The sequence below is a fragment of the Varroa jacobsoni genome, unplaced genomic scaffold, assembly GCF_002532875.2.
Source record: "Varroa jacobsoni isolate VJ856 unplaced genomic scaffold, vjacob_1.0 scaffold_1104, whole genome shotgun sequence".
NCBI lineage: Eukaryota > Metazoa > Arthropoda > Arachnida > Mesostigmata > Varroidae > Varroa > Varroa jacobsoni.
The window spans coordinates 344275-363403 of NW_019214006.1; the positions used below are offsets into that span (position 1 = coordinate 344275).

At 42.4% G+C, this 19129-nt stretch overlaps 1 protein-coding gene across 1 annotated transcript in view; it reads left to right on the forward strand.

Moving 5' to 3' along the window:
• Positions 1-420: 420 nt before the first annotated feature.
• LOC147752652 (NACHT and WD repeat domain-containing protein 2) overlaps positions 421-19129 on the forward strand; it is a 147257-nt gene continuing 128548 nt past the window's right edge. The window contains exons 1-3 of the mRNA XM_086970972.1: positions 421-2703; positions 2901-3247; positions 9968-10180. The gene's annotated coding sequence lies outside the window, so the exon portion shown is untranslated. The remainder of the gene's footprint in view (positions 2704-2900; positions 3248-9967; positions 10181-19129) is intronic.

Consider the following 19129-nt stretch of genomic DNA (forward strand, 5'->3'; position numbering starts at 1 on the left):
AGGTCTCCGTCCAATAAAAGTCATGATACGTTGGTTGGTGCCCTATACACTAGTAAACGCTTGAAAAAATACGACGGTAGAAAAATGTCTGTGCTTATCTTAATTACGTCGAGGAACCTATGCATCGGATAAACAAAGAAAAGTCACCTTTTTCCACAATTGTGTCAGACTGCACAAAGAAAAGTTTTTAAAGCTACACTGCCTGAGCTAAAATTGTTCAGGACCTGCCGTATTTATTAGACCTCACGTCCTAAATGGGCAAAGTGAATTTTTAGTAGTTTTTGTGGTAATGCGAGGGATCCCCTGGTCTCGTTAGAAACGGAATAGACATACTGGTTAAAAGATCGGGATAGATCGTAAAAGTGATAACAAATAAATAATAAATTCGTGGCTAGAATTTAGTTCGAAAACTGACTTTTATTAGAGAAAAACCTGCGTTTTTCTGTCGGCCCATCTCATAAATAGAAATATTTAACAAGAATTACTTTAAAAAAAATCGTTTCGTTAACTCGTAGCTTTGCTGAATTACTGTAAAAGAACCAGGAGAAGCCTATCTTCGCAAATCGATAGATCCTAGCGATAATACTTCATGATATATCTCGAAAAATCTACTTAAAAATGTATAAATAGGTATGGATAACTGCCCTGGTTTCCAAATTGTATAAGCATGTATTGCCTGTATCTAGGTAAGTTTTGAGAATAAACCCTGTAGAGTTGTGCCACAGAGTATCTATACTTAGCCACGTAAAGCTGTGATACTACTTTTCCTATGTTTGTTTAAAGTTACTTATCGCAAGCCAGTAAAGACTTGGATAAGTTTTCAGATCAGCTGGTTAAAGCATAACCTTTAGATAACCATTAGAATAAATCATTTTTTACAGCCAGTCAGCTTTAATACCTTCGGTGAAGCTAAATGCTTTAGTAGGGCTGGTGTTCAATGTTTTATCTAAGAGGACCTGTTCGCAGGGAACAAATACTCAAAACTGTTTCAGAAACAAACCATCATCGGGTGGGTCCAAACGCCAGTAGTAGAATTCGAAAAATCGAGATAAGAGAGAAACATACTTGATAATTCTCAGAATCATTGACGCTATACTCGATGGTCGTTTCATTATACTTGCATCGGCTTACCATTTGGTTGTACGTGTCATCTTCTAAGTGATGGTTCATTAGTGACTTGAAAAGTGAAATAGACCTCGCATAAAGACATTAGCAGAAATAACTTTGTTATGAACCTTATAGCGTGAACATATTACAAGAAATAAAGTGGTTTATATATATATATATATATATATATATATATATCCATTTTGTATAGAAATCCTTGAAATTTTCTACACACGGTAATTTCGCGTTGGTTTCATTACATGCACAACTTTCATATCACAAATGTAAATCTGCATTTTGTTTACGTTAACGACCTGTGGCACACGTCAAAAACCTTTCTACGTCTTTAGCATGGCTCCAGCTTCCTTAGTGTTTTTCTTTAAGTTAACTTCGCATCCATCTTCTGCTACCTTTTTTCTTCTATCTCAGCGCGGTAAACAGGCATTCGTTTATCCACCCTTGTCAGCATGGCGTACATTTTGTCTCGTCCCTCTATAGCTGTCTAAATCCCTTCGTGGTCGCCCGCTGCTGCTGCTGCCACCACAATTGATAGGTTTCTCGCCCCACTGATTTCAGCTTGTTTGGGACCGATGTATGTTAGTAACTATTCGGCCCTTCAATGTGTCCCCCAAAGTAGCGGCGTCCGCGGCCACCAACACTAGAAGCTAGCATAGCTACAACAATATTGTTCAGGTGCAACACAATACAGGTACAACAGGTAGAATGAGATTTCACGAGATAGCGCAGTGGATAACATGCTTGCCAACTAAACTTAAGGACATGTGGTAGTCGAAGTTCGAATTCGGGCACAGACACGCTTTGTTTCACGCCGGAAGCCAGCCGACTGAAATAATGCCGAACGGCTTAAATAGGAAACATAGGACACAGAAACACAGGTAGAATAGAAAAGGGAACGTGATAGCTTTTTTAGAGGTAGCCTCAGGGGCTTTTGGAGCGCCGTATCACGTCAGAGCAGTGGCCAATAGCGCCATAGAGGGCAGTAGCGGTTTACAGTGCAGGAGGAAGCTTTCGCTGTGGTGCCGGTGGATGTCGGGTGGCATGGAGTCAGGGCGGGCACTGGCAGCAGGGCAAACCCAGTGGTCTCCCGCTGCTGCTGCTGCCGCTTGAGTCTGCCCAACCAGACCGCCCGCCCGCCCAGCCTGTGGATGGTTATAGTTTGCCAACAGACGGAACAGAGGGCGCTGCCGACACCGGAGCAGATCTTGGCCCTGGAAGTTCATCAGTCCGCGCGAGACCTTGTGCGGAGTTGAGCAGCGTCGTACGGTGCTGTGTATGTTTGCGGCTTTATATAGACCTGCAACCCAACATCGCGAACGAAGTGAAGGAGGCGACAGGCAACAGACAGCCCCAGAAGTGGATAGCCCTGCAGAATGAGCAGTCGTATATCGTTCCTGCAGTCTCATCGCAGTTTGTGGAGGAGAATCCTAGTTTCACTATTCATTTTAAAACAGATTCAATACATATAGCCGTCATAGAAATTTGTTATTGTTCTTCCTACGAATAGCCGCACCCACTGTGTTATTATCAGAAAATTGTGAACATGTTACGAACGGAAGTAGTAACTTCAATCAATCGGTATGTTTTTATTCATGTGATGAATTTGTGCAGAGATTGATGTGCAGACGGAATTGTTGAAACGAATTCTGACGGCAATCGACTCGCTGCTGCATACAGCCTGCATAATGATACTAGTAACAAAACGCAAGCCATCTATATTAACAATATGGTATATGGGGGTCTAAATCGTCATTGAATGTTGGCTTGTTTGTTAGGTCAATTGGTGATAATGGATAAGTTAACCGCGCATGTACACTGGAAAGGCTGAGCCAAGAGACACTTGCAAAAATAAGAAGTAGCAAGTTTATAAATGCTGGCGTGCGAATTAAGAGAAAAAACAGTTTTGTGTATTCGATAGGAAGTTAGTAAGCGGGCGTTCTGACACTGAAAGGTCAGCTTGTAGTGGCCTGTAATGGAAAGGCTGCCCGGTAGTAGCTCTGCCCGATGCTATTATATTGCTTCGTTCGTCATAGCTAAGAGGCTTACGGGAAGTAATCACCTCAGTAAGCGGACAACAGCAACGACCGCACTGATGACTTGGAAGTTGACGAGTGCACCTGAGGTAAGTACGGCAAGTTATCACGAGATGTAATGATGTTTGATATGCTGCTAGACGTCCGGGAAGCTACTGAAAGACAAGCAAAATCTTACGATATAATGTACTACTAGCACGGTTAGCAGCGTAGCATTTTACGATCCCCTGTGACTGTAAAAAGAAAGGGAAGAGTCCGTACGTGCACCCATGATTAGCGTTGTTATTCCCATAGCTATCCTAAAAATAGCTAAAGGATTGTGACTAATAGCGAGACGACGATACGATATGAAACAGTGATAGCGATCAGCTGCGGCAATAAGCACGGAAACCGAAACAACACTCGCATACGGGAGTGATCGACGGGCCTTGATCGTGATTGGCGCGCGCCGAACTCTCAATAGTGAGAGAGCTGCCCTGGGTGCCCTCTCCTTTCGTCCAAACCAAAAGAAACCACCGGTTGCGTCCTGCGGACTGCTACTCCAGGCTTCCTAGGTCGGGAGTGAATACCATTCAAGCTACACCCTTTAACTTGGATAAGGCCGTCTTATTTTTTATCGTCGTTGCTATTTGCTTGAAAGCCAAGCATTCATGAGACCTAGTAGGTTATATTGTACGTCGATGTTGGCTGTTACTATTGATCGTGTTTGACTATTTCACTGGGCAGTTAGGCAGGTCGACTGGCCGCGGCCGGTTGGTTCGCGGGCTATACGCTGACTCTTGATGCAGCGAGAGCGCTAGGCAGCAGTTGCCGCTCTTGGTCCACCGTGTCAAAACAAGGCAACTTGTGGCTTTGCCCACTAACAGGTGGCAATTGCGAAACCTTTTGGGGCGTACGTTCTGTCCCGCAAAGAAACAAACACGTTACGAAGTGATGTCTGCTTCTTAAGGTTTTTCCCTAGAGCAGTTGCTGATAACTGCGATATTAGAGAAACAAATTACGATTAAGAGTTCTGCATCATATTTCCATCAGTAGTAATAGAATGAGTTCATAAGTAATTCTAATTGTACCATCTTCTACGACTGAAGCTTCTATTGCGACTACTAATAATTAAATGACAGTTTTGGCTTTGTTGTTGGAAATCAGAGGGGCCGATGATGTACGCAAGACGTGAGTTCTTAACTGATGTGTAGGTCTCGATAAACGGGCTTACTGTTAGGCTTCGAAGACAGGAGCTTACTTTGAGAGGATTATTATTGTTAACGGCCAACTGTGATCCGGTCAACCGACACAGGTATAAATAGGTATTTTTTTTTCTAATAACACAGGGTTTATATATTTATATGAAATTTGTTCCTATACTAAGCTGGAAGAAAATCGAACAATGACAAAAAGAGTTCAAAGCAAGAATAATAATAGAAGAACTATGCGGATCTCTTTCTATGAACAACTGTAGCAGACGCCATAACGAAATTGTTATTGACGTTAATATTCGCGTTTTGCATAGTTTATTGATACGAGTTGAGGCAACGATATGATCCGTATACAGTCTGCAAAAAATACGCAAGATTACATCTAGTCTATTGCATTCATTGTGGTCCATATCAGAGCCTAGGCTCTGTCTGAGCAAGTTTTCTCTAAACTCATGACTGGGTGTTGCCGTGCGCTAGAAAAAAGTGGCAGCGGCCCAGAAGGACTCGGTGGTGTGCCACGATGTCAGCCGCTAGGTGTAAGACTATTCTAATCAGCATAAATTTTTATAGGAGCGTTAATGCAAATATGTGGCCATTCACACAGGATCAGGCACACATACACACCGCAAATCTTAAAGCGATAGAAATTCTCGGATCAGATACCCACACCAAATAAGATTGTAGGGAAATTCAAAGCCGTAAAATGCCGGGAATGCATATAGATATTATTTTAGTGAAAAAAAATTGATTGCATCTCGCGGCTGTAGCTTATGATAGCTCGTTTTGCATGAGAGCTTCGATGCCGCAGCGCTATGAAGCTCTCACTAGTGTAAAGTGTACCGCATTACTTGTTCCGGAAGCCGAACACCAGAAAAGAAGTTCTTAACGAAAAAATTACATACGTAGTTTGAACATCAACAATTTTTCTGCCTGTAAAGGTCAGATAGTTTCGATTACTATAATTATGATACGTTATATAGATATCGTCCGCGTACTTCGCTTTGAAGTTTTTTTTTTTTGAAAAAACCCTGAATCATAGGAGTGTACGGCTACTCAGTTTTTAACAGAACAAAGCTACTGCGCTTGCAGAGGTTGTCCACATGCAGATCACGTCCCTGATTTACCTTAAAATTTTGTACGAGACCGCCTACCTATTGTTCCAAATTTGTTTTTTCTTCAGAATTAAAAGTTCCTACTCCCTGGTATGGAGCACCAGAAGCAGAAGAGCCTTTTAAAGTAACCTTTTTGGATAATTTTTGCCGAGCTATTATGTAATTATTAAATATTAACGAATAGAGAAAATTATGAGCCAACTAACTCCTTTCTAAGTGATAATCGAAACACAATAACCTTCAATTAGTATTTGTGGAAGCCGAAAACAAGATATGCAACAGAGAGGTTTTGTTTGTATAAACGACGGCATTCAATCAGTTTCAGTCATCAAATCAGAGAAAAATTATATAATGAAGGTTAATAACAAGTAAAGAACTTCTTACTTCTAAATAAAGAACGTGTCCATAGGTGCTGATAAATGGCCGAAAAGAGCCGTACACAGCTGACTGAAATGAACAGAAACTGACTCCTACATTTACTTTCATACCTGTCATGGTCAAACTGTAGTTTGTGACTCATTTGCGCGCAACCATGATAGTCCCTCTTTTGCAACGGTTAAACACTTCAAATGAAGGATCTCTTGAAAACCCACTTCAAAGTTAGTAGTAAACCCATATTTAGTAGTTCTAATTAGCTGTAAATAAAAGACACATTGTTTTATCATGTATGTTATAATTTTAACAATGAACTATCAACAAAGGGAGTGGTCGTTTGGCAAAGATTCCGTTTTTGTCGGTTCCGCATAAGCAATCAGCTCCGGAAAAAGAGCACCCCTAGCATTGCGGAGCAGGTGTATTAGCGAATGAGACTGATACTAAAAACCTGAACAACGACCTGTTTCTTTTCTGTGAATCTCCTGTGAAAAGATTTGATTACTTGGCGTGCTATCGTTTAATATAATATTATCTTCCTATTAAAGATGATCACAGCTCCACCAGCCGGGTTAGACAATTCGAAATCATTGGAATCACTTACGAAGACATTGGTCGTCCCCCTTGAAGATATTCGTTGCCGAAATCCCATCAGTGCAACGCTCTCAATTAACTTGAGGTGCTACTTCATCGTTTTAGGCATTGCTAATAACTATGAAAACAACTTGAAAATATGTCAGCCCAGATTTACTAAAACCTTCTGCTACTATTCCCCTGTTGCTATGCTAATAATTGCTCTTCGCACGTTTAGTTCTCTCTATCTCTTTTTTGCCTAACGTGGCCGTAGCATTTGGTCTACCGTTTGACACCGCACGTTTTCAATATTTTATTTTTCGTCTCTATCGACGATCCCAACAGCGTCGTACGTAAAGCATCCTCTCAACTTTCCATCTTTATTTCACGCTGAGGTCGATACATTATTAGGATTTGCGTCACACATGGCATGACTTAATTTCCTATGGCGGGCGCAATGTGCCATATCTCGCTTAGCACGAGAGAACGTGGCGTCGTATTAATTCACCCCTGTTTAGTTGGCATGCCCGTGCTGCATCCGGTGGTCGCAGACAGCGATGACCTCAACAGAAATTGGCCCGCTGCAAATGATCGTTCTTTTTCTCGGCTAAGCAAAGGAAAAATTTGGCCGGAGGATACGAATAGAAATGACGATACCAAGAGAGAAATCAAAAGTTCAGCGTACAAGGCCTGCGCTAGTGTTCGCGGCTATAATATAACAACTTTTTATGTTGTCCTATCGTGAAAGAGCGACTTTCATTTCTCTTTTTTTGTTAGTTTGTAGCATGCCTCTTAGGTTTTCAAATATCCTTTAAGCCCTACTACCGGTCTGATCTCTGCTTTCCTCGTTAAGCCTTTGTGTTTTGCGAATGATCCCCCAGCAGGTTTTGGCGGTCGGACTGCGGTCGTAGGACCTTGAACGTTGTTTCATGTGTCCGTCTAGCTAGTTACAAATTACAACTAAACATGGTTTACATAGCTGTACCAAAGGAAAAATTTCTTTGAGCCTTTCTGGCTAGCGAGTCTAGTTTATGAGTGACGAGCAAGTCGAACGTAGTATAATTCATTTCGTAATGTCCTTAGACTAAAACTCTGTCACCGGGGGGGGGGGGGGGGTCACGAAAGCAGCCGAAACAGAATTGAATGGGTCAAGGGAATGAAGCGAGGAACGTCACAAGGAACCTAATCTTTCTCCGATCAAACAACGGTTATCATTTGCTCGTATTACTCGCAGTTGGTCACGGCAACGACGATGACAATGCTCTATCGCCTATAGAGACGGAGCATGGGAGAGACCTTCAGCTGTCGTGATACAACCACGACAAACGTAGGTCGTCGACAATGTCGCTTACAGGGTCCACGAAGAACACAAGGTCCACACCCTCTGAGAATGTCTATTGTCTCCGAGTAATCTAAAGGTAAAGGCTCTAAGGTTGTCGCCGGTTGCTGGCTGATTCGTAAAAGAGGCATGGCACAAATAAAGCTCTAGCAGATGTAAAGTAGGACAAAGAGCGACCACTGTTTTTATAGAGGGCTTCCGCTTATTCTTACGGGTGGTCGGTCACGTTGAATCGCCACGGCAGTAGACACATTAACATCCCCCGAAGCTGCTGCTAATACTAGCATTACCGCTGCAGTCGCGAGCGACTTCCTTTCCAGTTGGCTGCTGATTCCTCTACTTGTCTATAAATACTACAGTTGAAACAGAGTAGCCTATAGCTGTGCTTCTCTTCTCTGGGTTTTCCTCTCCAAGCAGAACAAGACAGGGTACATTCATCCGTCCTGTTGGCCTGTGGCCTTTTCTGGTTACACCTTATTTTACCTCAAACCCATCGATTCACCTACCTGACGTTCGTGGATGCACTCAACACAGTGGCGCGCCACTTTGGGCGATTTTGGGCCTGCCAGCTACAAGATAAAAACGAAAAAAACGTATAAGGAGAGCTTGGTAAAGAGGGGATTACCACAAGGATGGACGACCATACATATATAATCTTTTTTATTTTTTTGTTTGGTTTACCCTCCACGGTGGAAGAGCCCTCTTATTGCTGCGGGTCGTCAAATTCCTTTGATCGCCTAATTGATCGCAATCAGCTTTGGTGGACAAAATATAAATCCCATATCCTGTCACACTCGAAAGACCAGCGGATGCAGTGCCGGCGGATTCATTTACTATTTTAACTAATACACTAAACTAGCTAAACATAATGTATTTATTATTTACTCGAGCCACTGAAATAAAAAAAAAAAAGTGAAATAAAAGGTTGATGGGTATATTTACCTTTTACTTAACATAAATGTACATGTGCCTGCTGAAGTGACATGAATCATTGCATGACGTCTGCGTCATAGATTTGATCAGTGTAGTACAAGCTGGATTGAAACGGTGGTACGGAAAGCCATTTTGCTTTTGGCATAACCTGATGGTGCTCACATTCGGATAAGGGCACATCTTAAATCAGCCGTCTTTGCCCCAGATATGTGCGTGCTAATTGAATTTAACCAAGCTGGCAAGATTTGTTTGTAATCCTCTTTCTTGTAACTTGATTATCTACTAAAAAAAAAACGCATTAAGTGACAGCCCCAGGAAGATTCCTAAAACCAAATTACGTCCATAAAAACCAATTCAATGTCGATTACGGGAATTCGTCTAGGTCCTATCTATCTATATAGTTAGTTCTAAGTAGAATGGCTCCAACGTTGTATGCTATCAGTTTGCATATGCGTTACAGACTTAGTAAAAACAAAGGTTGTATGTGTCGCCTTGAAAGAAGAGCTAACACACACACATATATGTATATATATATATATATCGTCTCATTGACACATTGTTCTCTGCACTCTTGCGGAATAGTAGTATAATTCAATTATCGGTCCTGTCGGTTTTAAGCCTATTTTGTGATTTTCTCTTGTTGGACTTCGCTGATCTGTCTTTCGCGGTACGTATTTAACTTCAAGCAAGTTTCAGTCCACTCTCTTAGCCCGTTGGTGACAAAACAACGCGATGAAAATCGCTTACTTGCACCAGAATGATTTTTTTATAGACGACACCGACGGACACTGCTGAGATCGAACGGTTATCGTCCGCTCACAGGATTACTTACGCCAAAAGTTCCGATTTGGCCGTTCCAACGTTTTTAGATAACGCAAAGAGTAGGTGTGTGTTTAAATCATGTACATTTCTTGAGTGTTTCTTAACTAAGTACAACTTCATAGGTTGTAATTAGACATTACGTTATTGCAGTAAATAACTGTGAATGATACGATATGTTCGGTTTAAAAAATCGCCTCAACAAGTTTGGATGTTTAAAGCAAGAATAATAAATATATGAACTAATCTAAATGCTAGCAAGGTTTGCCATCTGAGGAATAGTATCACTTCACCGGCATACCTTTCATGACATAGAGATAATCATGCATACTTAATTTTCTATGATTCCCATATGTCTTCTTTTTTTATACTGAAATCTTAATCAAAACACTGATATCCAATCTCAGGACAAGAGATACCGTAGTAATATTGTTAGTGATCCTCTGTTGGTCTGCTTTTTGTTTTTAGTTTGGTACCCCCGTACGCAAGGCAACAGGGCTATTTTTAACAGCGCAATTTCAACTTGAGCTGAAAGAAACTGTAGAGGAGAGTACGCAAGGTGTCCCGTTAGCTGCTGCCAGGCCTGCTCAGGGGTCTGGGTTAACAGTTAGAGGGCGCAAAACGAAAATATAGTACCTTCCATGTTTTGGAGACTTTCCAGATCACCGCCTACTATATCAGGTAAGAGTGGCATGAAATATAACACGTCAAGCATCGGACACCACCTTTTTCAAACTCAAATGGAACACGCTCTCCACCTCTGTAGAACACTCATGAAGTACTTCCGTGCAAAAAAGCCTATAGTGAATTACTGTCTTCTTGGATTTAAGGTTAGATTTATTTTCAAAATTCCCTTCGTGCCTTCTTCGACCTAGCAAAATAATCAGGGAGATTCGCAAGTTAAGCACTCCAAAGGTTGCCTAATAAGGTCTTCGCGCAAGAAAGGAGGTTCAATCCTGTGGACGGAGAGTCCTTGCAAGGAAGCTGGTTCGGATTCTACCCAATGAGAAAAACAATAATGAGGCAATTGTTACCCTTACCGCCGGTAGTGACTTAATTGTCAAAAGTGTAATCAAAAGCAAGGCCTTCTCCTGTAAACCCAAATTTAGCTCTGAGACATCAACTAAGCACCTCAAGTATCCACTTATCCAAGGCGACGACAGCGGAGAGAGATTTAACCCACACAAGGCCTGCCCTCATAAAGTGTCTGTGTTTTGTTGGACAGACACTTCGACGAAGAGCAGTCTGTACTTTTGATTTATGTACAAATTGATATTGTAGCAAAGTGTGAAATTAGTCTATTTCACTGCATAGTACTATTGTAGAAATGACACAAGCCACATATACTACATACGATCCGTCTCAAAATACATTTTATATCAACTCGAAATTCAATAAAAGACAACAAAATAAGTCTATTATTTGTAGAAGAATCGGCTCTAGTTTAATTTAGGTAATTCGTTGAAATTAAAGGCGCAGGCCGTTGCACACAGGTACCACATCGAGGGTTCCGGCCTCTTCTATCGTTTAGCATAATTCGATTCGACTTTTGATAGATGAACATAATAGACATACCCGTTTGCAATTAGATTTAATAACCATACGACGCATGCGTTCCTCGTGAACGCCATTCTATGCACGTCAACTTGGACTTCACCTATCCATGCCTCATTATGAGAACTGTTGATTCCTTAAATTTCGCATTCGCGCAGTATTCTATACAGTTGGGATTCTAGTTTATTTAGCGAACTATCCCTGTAACTAATACGTAATAAGCTAATTGAACCACCAATACCTAAGTTCGTTCCCATTTTGAGCTATGCTAGAGTGATGGTGAATGGTAGAAATTTGGTTTGCCCAGCCATGTTTCTTTATATATGAAGAGACGTGCTAAGTGCCACAAGCAGTCCTCCGAATCAAGTTATGTCAAGTTATGTGAAAAATCAGTTGATCGTCCTAGAAGACCATTGCATTGAAAGATGTAACGATGTCGTTTCGGTGTATCCCACTAGCACGTCTGCATGCGCGTACCGTGCTAACGCTTGACCAAGGCTTGCCGAAATGATTTACGGCTAGAGCTTCGACTTGGTGGGCTGGAAGTCTTATTTGCACGAATCTAAATCATTATTGAAGTAATATAGTAAGGTGCTTAGTTTCAGAAGTAAACTTAATTTTGACCTTGGGGACCCCGTTGTATAGACACGCAATTGTATCTCAGCGTGACGACCGCTAGCGCTGTCTTCATCGCTTGTCCTTCACGCAGCGAAGACGCTTGCGCTCTGGACTATATGTGTAAGTTCGTGCAGTTCCTACCGATAGACCCTCGTCCTTTTGGCTCCATAATAGGTTTAGATTCTTAGAGCAGACGTAACTGATAAACGCAGGGTATAGTTTTTCATGCATTCATGTTACGTGTATAGTATGATATCTAACAATGCATACACGAAATGTTGTAGAAGTTATCACGTACTGTGAGAAATTGAGCAAACTTTGAAAAATATCCGCCTTACATTTCGCTTTTCCCTTTTTCTTGTTTCGAAATGATTGTCCGAATATCTATTTGCGGCACAATTCGTTGCTTTTGAAACTGTTGAATTCTAGTTAATGGTTCATCCTATTTTTGCTTCGGTCGAAACTTTTCAAAACTATGTAACGGCCGTGTAGCTATGTAGCGACAACGTATATATATAAACATAATATTATTCAAATTAAGGCTGTATAACGCTACTTAATAATGTGTGTCGATCATATCATATCTTACAGATAGTAGTCTTATATTCGCTTATTTTGCATGGATAAGCTGTCCCTTGGTTTATGGTGTTTATTTTATATTGCTAGATAATTCACCGATGATTAAGTGGTCCGCTTTCTAACGATTTGTTGCGGCTAGCGGAGCTTGAAGTAAGTCAGTTATGTTATTGGGTTGGCGATATTGTAGAGGCCACGCTTTCATCACTCGTGATAGTTTCTCTTTGAAGCGAAGTGGCGGCTGCATTCCTTAAAAAGTAGTAGCTCGTGAAGTCGATCAGCAGACATTTTAGTTATGCGGGATGAAGGACTCGCAGTGCATGTATAAATTTTCACTCGGTACAGATGAACCTGGCTAATTCCAAGCTTACTGCGCAAATATTCGTGTAGTAGAAATATATTCTTTTTTAAAGTTGAGGCTTTCTGGAAATCAATACGGTCTCATTCCACCAGTAAGAACTAGCTGCTCCCAGAACCAGTCTCTATGGTTACCAGTCCAGACGATATCGTGGGATCAACCCTACGCAGAGCAGTCGAACATTCATTTTCTTAATTTCGTATGTGGGTCGCACCACATTTTCCAAATATCTTCCGCACAATTTGCTTTCAGTCAGCGGGACACTATTTACTTTTGGCCGTACAGGATCAAACTTAAACTATATATAAAATATATGCGTTAAAAGGTACGGTAGTGCAACTTAGAGATTGACAATGCATGATTGCATGGGATAAATGAAAAGAAGAGTAGAGAAACTGACCTTAAATTTGTAGCTCCAGATGATAGAATAGAGACAATCGAAAGAACAAGCCTGCGACAAAAACCCACACAATCCGTCTGTCCGCATATTATGGACCTTTCTCGAAAGGCTTGCAGATCTAATTGAAATAAGTGTTTAGAAAATCCCGCGCTTAATGAACTTCCGTACATATCAACTATGAATCGAGCGCCAGAGTACCGCTAATGTCTAATGTAATAAGACTACCCTTTTTTTCTTTTAGTGAAAAATGAGCTAAGAAAATAAGTTACTAATGAAATCGTTTCTAAATACAACAGCTGCTCAGTTGATATATAACTAGAAACCGACCGAAAGATCTCGAAATCCAATGCCTGTTGTTTATCGAGGCTTCATCGATGAACAAACGGACCAAACTTTTATAGTTAAAAACGCACCTGATGTATGGTTTACAGTCGCTACAATAGATGCGGCACTATTATTCAAAATAAATATACCTTTTTCTTAAGAAAATTGCCGTTTGTTAACGCAATGTTTTTTCATGAACTTCGTACGAGACCTGGATCGATATTTAAATACACTAGAGGGATGTAATAAAAGGAGAGTTGGACAAAAAGCAGTGGCGTTGACAGTAACGCCGACCATCGACCAAGTAATGCAGCAAGCTGATATGAAGAGAAAGAAAATGGCGACGAAGCATACACGACCGTCGTCGGGCCGATAACAACAAACTGAATGCATACAACGCTTCGTTTTCTACGTCCGCTCTCGCTTCATTGCTCCGACGGCCGTCGGTGTTGGCACCACCATTACGCTCGTTCTTGTCGCATTGCTGCTCTTGCTATTGCTGTGTCGACTGATCTTGAGCTGCCGTATTTGGGCGTTTGTCGGTCCATCGTGTCGTCTTCGGTATAGCCAGTCTGCAGAGCGTACAGGCAATACGTTACACCTCAATCACTGGTTCTTCCCTCTCTCGTTTCCTCCTTTTCTCTCTGCCTATAGAGACTACCCTCCTCAGAGGCTGCGCAAACTCGAAATTGGTGTTGGCTAGGCTCCGGTACTAGCCGCATGCTCATCCGAATTCTAGGCAAACGCAACTGCTGTTGGTGCTATGTCATTGTTACTGTCTCAAAACTGGTTTCGGTTTGGAAGAGACATATGGAAAGCTCCCATAAACCTTTGCGCGTTGTTTGGAGCCGGATGGGCTCGAGCTGGCTGTATGAAGGTACCAGCCCTGGCTGTAGCACTACGAATAATAGCAAACAGTAAGGGGACACCAGTTATGTCGTTGTCTACATCGGTTTGATCGGTCGCTTCTCGGAGCCTCTGCAGGCCATCTATCGTGCAGCACAATATTTTGCCTACACTTTCAGAGCTGAGCGCCCGAGTAGCTTCACGAGTTCAAACACATAGGAGCATTCGATGGATAGCGAATCGGCGGTGAAGAAAAAGAGTGAAACTCATGCACTCGTAGCCATCGTTTGGGCAGTAAACGCGCAGTCGTATTTGGATACGACGAACGGAGATTAGAGCGGGAAATCATAGATGACGGTCATAAGTGGTTCCGTTAACGGACAAAATATTCGGATGACGTGGAAGAGGGATGAAGGGGGTAACTATAGCTTGGTAAATTATGAGCGCATAGGCTGGCGTTCCAAAAAGTCGAAGCCAAGTGGACTGGCGTGCCAACCTCTGAAACGTATGCAGTACTATAAGCTGATCGACTGTGTGCTGTCAGTATTTCACTAGGTCGCCATTAAACTGTGGCTACATGAATTATCATATGGTCGCTTCTGCGTGTCCTATCCGAAGGAACAAGGATGAATAGACTTCGATTCAAACGAATGAAATGAGCGATGAGTATTGCGACCGCTAACGAAGTACACTAAATTCAGTGGTAGCCGAGTACACTAAACTCAGGGTCTTCCCCTATGGGTTTCTCCTTTTCCCCAAATTCCTTCTTTCCTTTTTGGCTGAATTTTCATTTTCCATGGGTGTTTCTCATTTCTCCCAACGGGCTTCTCATTTTTGCCAGCGGGCTTTTTGCCTCATGGACTTCTCCTTTTCTTCATGAGTTACCCCATTTCCTCGTAAGCTGCATCTTTCCCCTCGGCCTTTTTCCTTGAGGGCCTTCCAACGTTTCGTTAGGTACGGGGTTCGTTATTACCATCAGCTTGTGAGGAACTACACTCATGTTGGTCGAAGGTTGACAACATATTGCCAAACGACTGGGGCTCTAATTGCGTCCAAGTTAGCAGTCGTTTGTTGTTTATATTCTTTACCGTAACAATAATATATATATATATATATATATATATATATATTGTGGTTATAACGCCGGTGCTTCTTTCTTACCGCTAGCTTTTGTCTATCACCGCAGCCGCTTCTGCAGTTTCCGTTCTTCCCTTGTTTACAAGGACGGCGTTGCGCTGGACGATGTTTTACAGTCGACTGTATGACTGTGTATGGGCGTGTCTGATCATCTAATTTTCACCTGTGTGCAGTTCTGCCTCGTGCTTTTCACTATCACCGCTCTTTTCCAGTACACTTGTTTCTTTTATTTGCAAGTTGGGATAGAGAGACATGGCCCTTGGAGAAATGCTAAAAGTAATTCTTCTTTCGACACTCGGAGAAGCGTCCGTAAACGAAAGGGATAAAGACCTACGCATACGTACGGTCTGGCTAGCTTCGCCGCTGTTGTTGCCAAGGCAGGCATTCCCCGCACATTGTTTTAGGCGGAATTAAGCGCCTCAGCTCTCTTCTATTCTTTAATATACTGCTATGTCTGTCATTTTAGTGAGATAAGCTCCTGCTAGATCACACTCGGTAGGCATAATAAGATTGGCAACTGAGTTTTGCTGCTGATGGTACGAATGCCTTTTCATTACAGGATAAAAGTCAATCCCATCACTACATTATATTCTGCGCCGGTTGGAACAAGGAGTAAAACTGGATGGCCGACATTAAGTTGCTTGAATGCTTCAATCGCGATCTCCTCTGCCTTATCAAAATTTAGCCGTCCTATCCAAACAGAAATCAACAATTAAAATGGAAGCCGTTAACAATATCTCATAGCATATTAGAAGCTATCTACGATAATAAATTAGACAGGTTCGACCAAGCGAATCAAATCAGGGTAAAACGAGGCAACACCAGTCCTTCGAAGTAGTACTATTCGGGAAGCGTTCTTCTCGTCCCCTCGCGTTTACGTTGGCCCACGTTAGTTTTACAGCGTATTAGTGACAGCGTAAGCCAAAGAGATGAGGCACTGATGTTGGTAATGGAAGCGAGAAACGAAAAATCGCCCAAGCGTGGACGGCGCCCTTACAGATAGACTAGGTTTTAAGTATGCTTGCTTGTCTTGCGTTCACGCTATCGCATGCATATATCATCCCGATAATGATACGCCATGACAAAAAAAAAACAGCTCGACACTCGGGTAATGCTCTTCTGCTTTAAGAATAACATAACACAAGTAACAATAACCGCCGTAATTAGCCAACTCAGTTAAGCCACTAAACTCGCCTTTTCTCAATAAACAGACAATAAACTACAGCATGATGTAATATGAAATAACAGGCGAACGAGCGCTGGTCTGCAGCGTCCATAGTACACCGCCGTAGCCAGGTCCCATTCCAACAACAGGAACCCTGTATAAATGCTATCATAACAATAGCAAGTGGAGCCTATATCATTGGTTGTTTGCCAGACGCTACTACATGTGTATATATATATGCATGCAACGTTCTACCCAAAATCAACTAAAACTAGCCAGTCAGCAGGGGCTGTAGGAAATCGACAAAACCTGACGGACGCATTCTAAAGACTTAAGACATTCTCGTACCTTAGCTCATTAGTTTTTCTTCCGTCGAAGCAAAGTATTCGCTTGAACGACTCTGCTTTAGGCGGAAGTCTGGTAAACTGATAACGAGGGTAGGCCAAGTTCACAAAGTGATTCTTCTGGGGTTGTCAACAACTAGAGAGAGGACTGACGAGAGGGTGTGGGAAAAGCCTTGCAGGACGATATTCGTAACCCCTCGACCTGTAGCATATTCAATTACAGTAGGATAAACAACCAAAATCATTCAATCAGCATAGCTCATATTCCTCGGCTACTGCTTCGTTAAGCCCACTGTTACGCGAGGTAACATAAGATAAGAAGGTGGGGAGTGCTGAAGTCCTTGTGGGGGATAGTGGATGAACAATAAGCGTGAGAAAAATAGAAAGCGATAGCTCTAAAAACATATGGGCAGAAGTATGGAAAGGCCAACGTGGGCAAGTGTCATCCGGTGATGGTTGGCGCCGGCGTTGCTATTTACCACTCTCCTCCTTTCTACCTTCTGCACAAGTGAAGGCTCACCACAAGCACGCCAAGGCATACTAGGTTTAGACGGTAAGGTCTAAGACAAGCTAGGTTAAACCGTTGCGTAAAGTGAGACTATGTGGTGGTCGTGATAGTGTTAGAAACCGTTAAGGCGGCCTGATACAGCAAATCAGCTAAGCATGATTTGAGTAGGCTCCAGTTGATTTTACCATTTCCTTTTTGTCATCCTGTTGCTCCGGTAAACGGCGGCAGTGGCCCTTTCTTCTTAGTTAGCGTAGCTTCTTTATGTGCGCTAGCTAACTGGCTTGCTAGCCGAGATGATCTTCCATTAAGATTCCTAGACTATGTCGTAGCTTATTGCCACAATGCCTGAGACTTGGGCCTACCGGTTCAGGCTTAAACACAGCAAGCACGCTTCTTCAATTTGGCTTTTTCGTTTTTCCATTTCACAGAAATAGCTATATGATCCAGCCACCGCCATCACATCCGTTCTGCGGGGGCTCTACGGCGTGCGTGTGTGCAACGCCGTTCGTTGCCGTTATAGGGGTTGTCGGGGACGTCCGCCGTGACAATAGGGGCTGTTGCAGCGCCTAACCAGCAGCAAAGTAGTGATCTGTAAACTGCTTACGGATCCTTAATCTCTTATCCGTCTACTTCCTCCCTCTCTATATTCTTCTCTTACTTAGTATTTCTTGATTGCTTTGTTCGTTTTGTGCGTTCGTCGGTCTGTTTGTCTATTGGTCTGTCAGAAGGCTGCAGTCAGCCGCGGTCTGCGGCCCTCGCTCTTCCAACTCCGTTTACATAACCGGACGTAACGCAGTGTTTCATTACCATAATAACGTCAACAAGACCTCAGTCGGGACCGGCCAGCCAAATGTTTGGCCCTACTCCTTTTCCGCCGTCGTTCTCCGTCCTGCACACTGGTTAGTCTATCATTCGATGCAGCTGTTCCGGCCACCTTCACCCCCAACTGACTGCGGGCTGGCTGAACTGCTTTTGTACCCCCATCGATTGCTAGTCAACAGGAGAAACAGTTCAGCTTGTAGCATTCTGGAAAGCCCGCTTGAAAGGAGCGTAAGTTCGATACAAATAGGGAAAAAGAAAGAGGTAGCTGGAAAGAGGGGGAAAGAGAGCAAAGTGCTATCGTACGGTTGTGCCATTTTGGACTAAATTCGCGTTCAAGTGTGTACGTATTCGTCCACGCTGGTGAAAAGACCAAAAAGTATGTGCCGCTGCTGATACTACTATAGCTACAATGTTTCTGACATTGCTGCAGCTTCTGGTCGTTTTTGCTTTCTCGAGAGCGAGATCGCAGGAGCAGTGTTCGATGTATATGGTGCATACAATATATTCCTTTTTCCACCCTAGCCATATGTGTTGGCTATCTGTTTCCATCTTTTTTGTACTCTATTTCATGCGACTAGCACACGTATCAGTCTTGGAGTTAAATCGGTCTTAGGGTACGAAATCTAGCCGTTGCGTTGAGAGCCATTGACAGAGGATGGAGATATCATGTATAGAATTTACCAAGATGAATCAAAGCAAAAAGGAATATAAGAGATGTAGCCAGTAAGATACACACGGCTGGTAGGCCTGATACTCTTTGCTGCATGCGAATGTTTCTTGCATTTCTTTTATGGGACTCTAAATCATCTACCGTCTGCTATCGTACTTTGAGTGAAAACAAAATACAGTGCTATCACAAATAGATAAACGAGCTTTAATATGAGAGAGCCATTACTTATGATGTGCTCTAATAGCAAAGATTTGAAACCCTATATTCAACAGCGTTGAGCGAGCCGATAGTTATATATCATTTGCGTT